General features: G+C 55.1%; 1 protein-coding gene across 1 annotated transcript in view; it reads left to right on the top strand.

Moving 5' to 3' along the window:
* Nucleotides 1-961: 961 nt before the first annotated feature.
* The window catches only part of LZTS1 (leucine zipper tumor suppressor 1), a 59,835-nt gene continuing 56,960 nt past the window's right edge, over nt 962-3,836 (top strand). The window contains exon 1 of the mRNA XM_017539705.2: nt 962-1,203. The gene's annotated coding sequence lies outside the window, so the exon portion shown is untranslated. The remainder of the gene's footprint in view (nt 1,204-3,836) is intronic.

Below are 3,836 nucleotides of genomic sequence, written 5' to 3'. Positions count from 1 at the left end.
TATTTATAATCAGAGATCAGCTAAGTCAATCCTACTGCATTACACCTACCCCCCCATACACCACACACACACACACACACACACACGCACACACTTCTTTCAAGCTGAGGCTAACACTCCTTGGGCAGAGCTGCCACCTTCCCGCCAAGCCTGGCTTTAGTGGATTCGCCTCGGGGCACCCTCAAGCCCCCAAGCCTCAGGCAGCACCTGGCACTCGGGTTAACTGACTATTTGTCCTACAAAACCCTGCAAGCTTGAATCCTCTCCTGGCTCAATTGCTAGACGTGAAAAGTGAGGGTGGTGGGGAAAATGACAGTGTTGGAAGGGGACTGGGTGAGACAGCCGTGAACCTGAAACGGGCCTCTGCTCTTACCTGAAGCTCAGCTCCCCCAGAGCTGGAAAAGTTTGCTTTGGGAACGTTTCGGGAGCGGGGGTGTCGGTGCTCTGGACCCTAGTCTGTAATCCCGGTGTGGTTTGCAATGCCCCTCACTTGGGTGCTACTCCAGTCCTTGAGCTAAAAACACGCCCGTTCGTGGGAGTCCGGAGTGGGAGACACGGTATTCGAAAAAAGAAACCGGCGAGTAAGAGGAAGGGGTCATAAACACGGGCACAAACACAGAAGGAACGGATAAAAAAAATGGAGTAAGAATTTCAGGTAATAAAAGGGAGAACAGGATGAGGTAAGAGCAAGACAGGAGCAGTCGGAGAAAGGGGGCCTGGCAAGACAGGAGGACTGAGGGGGCAGGGTCGCCCGCTGGGGCTGGTGGAAGTCAGAGCAGAGAGACGGGGCCCGGGACGCCGCGCAGGCCGCGGCCGCTGAGGAGACGCGAGGTCGCGAGCAGCCCCAGCTGTCAGCCCGGAACAAAGGCCTCCGAGCGGCCCGGCCTGGCGGCCGGCAGCTCCCAGCCAATCAGCGGCGCCGGCGATGGCCCCGCCCCCTGTCGGCTCCGCCCCGCCCCGCCCCGGCCCCGAGACCCGCGCAGAGGCGGGTGCGCCGGGAGCTGGCGGGCTGGCAGCGGCCGGGCGGGGAGGCCGAAAGTTTCTCAGCCCGCCTCGGCCAGCGAGTGGGAGCCGGGAGCTGCATTCCGCGCGGTGGGGCCGGCCCGGCCCGCTCAGCAGCTCTGGAAAAAGAGAGAGGGGAACACACCGGGAAACAGTGGGAAGAAAAAAAAATCCCAAGTGCGCCCGAGGCGCAGGGGCCAGGTAAGCGCGGTGGCCGGCGGTCTCCTCGCCCTCGGAGGGTCTGCTGCCCCGGCTGCGGGAAATCGCGCTCCCCGCGCCGGGCCGGCCCGTCCGTGCGTCCACGCGTCCGTCGGTCTTTGTCTGTGTCCGTGGCTGTCGAAGTGTCTTTGTCTCCGCGTGGAGCTGTCAGGGTCTCCCCTCTGCGGGGTGGGCGCCGCCGCTCCTGCCCGGGGGAGGTGACGGGGCGCCCGTCCTCCTGTCTTTGTCTCCGTGTCTCCTGCAGACGGGGTGCATCTACCCCCAGTCCCGGTGCCGATCCTGGCGGGGACGTCAGTGTTAGGTGACACTGGTGTCGGAGGTGAAGAAGTGGGAGGTGAGGACGCGAGGCCGCAGGGGCCGGGGCCGCAGGAAGACGATCCGGCGGTCTGGCCGGGCCGCTGAACTTCGTTGCCTGGAACTTTGCAGATGAGCTGTGTCCACACCGGTAGGGAGGACACCGGCGCGATGCAGCGAGAGATCTGGAAGGTTTTCCTCGAGGGATAAGTCACACGGGCGGAGATGATGAGAGAGGAATTTGGTAAATCGGAGTCTAAGTGGCCTCCTGAAGCTGCAGGCTCCTGGGTTCGGTCCTGGATGTGCAATTCAGGAATTTGATCAAAGCACCACGCACACGCAGACAGAGCCACACACTACTACATTCACTTCTTCCACAGCCACCATATGCAGCCAGACCTCACCCCTCCACCCGGTCACAGGCTTTGCTCTGGCTGGAGAGGCTTCAGAGGTCGCACTCAGCAACAGGCACCCCCGAGACACCAAGGGCCAGGTGATGTTTCTCTTTCCTGCTCCAAGTGGAAAGGTTTAAACTGTGGAGCAGATGGGTGTTCTGCTCGCCCACGAGTATATCAGGCCTGGGAAAGTGCTCCAAGTCCTCCGATTTCTCAGGAATAAGAGGTGCTTAGGGATCTGACCTCCTAAACCTTTTTCTCTCACTTATTCCCTCCACACTGTACCGCTGCCATCAGCCCCTCTGCTCTCTAGTCCTGGGCGCTGGCAAACTACTGAGGAGGCACGAGTTCTGGACCGTGCTGCCCAGGGGCTGCTCCTAATAAGGATTCCCCACGCTGCTGGAAGTGCAGCCTAATAGGAATCCTGGGAACCCAAGAGCCAAGCCACAAAGAGATGAGCTATCTGCTTGGCAGTTCCTGCACCAAGACCCTGAGAAGAGTCTGCGGGTGCGGGCAAGAGGGTGTTTGTAACCTGAGCTTTCTGTAAGTTCAAAAACAATTTTCTGCAGGCATCCAGAGGGAGGATGGAGATGTCAGAAGAGTGTGTGCATATGGGTGTTAGAGATAGCATTTACAGACGGGAAAGGTGTTTGTGTTTAAGAGTGGAGTGGAACATTGTGGGCAGGAATCTGTGGGCAGAGAGCATACAAGCTAATCAGGCGTGGTGTTACACCTTGTATTTATCCAGCGCTTTTCTTTGGAGGTGCTTTCTGTGCATCATAGACGTTATCTCATATGTTATCTCCTTTATCCTCACAACATAACTACCAGGTTGGCACGGTGGGCTCTCTGTGTCTGCCAGTGAAGAAATGGAGGCATCAGGAGGGAAAGGCATTCCCTGAGGTCCCACAGCTAATAGGAGCAAAGTTGGAACAACTGGGAGACCTGAGGTCTCAGCTGGGTGGATGTTAGTGTGGGGCACTCTCTCTGCTTAAGAAGAGAAGAAAACTAGTAGAAAAAGAAATGGGCATCTCTTGTGGGTGTCTATATGCAAGCAAAAGGGAGGATGGGACATTTGATGTGCTGAAGATGGTTGTTATTTAACATCGATAGCAGCCACTGTGTGCTTCACAAAGTAAACCTGTCTCAGCAATTCAGCTTGTGCATTTGTGTGTCTGCAAGAGGTGCCCCCGACTGTGTGTGCCTGGGTCGAGGTGGGGCAGGGGTGCTGCCATAGAAGGAGTGCTGCTGTGTGGGGTGTGCTGGGGAGAGTCAATGCTTTGGGAGTGTGTGAGGGAAAGGTGTACCTTTCAGTTTTGAGAAGCCATGGGTCTGCATGTATAGCAAAGCTATACATGGGCTCCAGACATATAAAAATGGCTTTCTAATCCTGAAAACTTATTTATATGCCTTTGCGCTTATTCAACATTCATTTCATAAATATTCATTGGGCGCCTACCAAATGCAAGGCTCTGGGCTAGGCAGCGAGGCTAGGAAGATGAATAATGTAATGATGACAAACCTGTGGGTAAGCACCTCATAGACTAGTGTCATGGGTGACACTGTAACACTTAATGGCATTCACTACATACACTGTGTGCCCTGGACTTTTTATTCACTATCTCATTTAATTTTCACTGCAGCTCTGCAGGGTATGTATAATTATCAGATGAGGAGAGTTAAGCAACTTAGCCAGGCTAGAAAACAGAGGGGCAGGGATTTGACCTCAGCTTAGTGAGGTTCTGCACCCTGGCTCTGTCCATATTCTTCTGCTACCTTTGAACATAGAAACACTTTCTTCTGCATAGAATATTCTTGCCTGATCTCTCTACTGCCTTCTCTTCCTGGTCTCTCTGCTACCTTCTCCACCTAACTAGCTCCCACTTTTTTGTGGTTGTTGCTTTTTTTCCTTTTTTTTTTTTTTTT

This window comes from Cebus imitator, unplaced genomic scaffold (assembly GCF_001604975.1).
Source record: "Cebus imitator isolate Cc_AM_T3 unplaced genomic scaffold, Cebus_imitator-1.0 Scaffold120, whole genome shotgun sequence".
Lineage (NCBI taxonomy): Eukaryota > Metazoa > Chordata > Mammalia > Primates > Cebidae > Cebus > Cebus imitator.
This window is presented reverse-complemented; position numbering and strand designations above follow the sequence as displayed.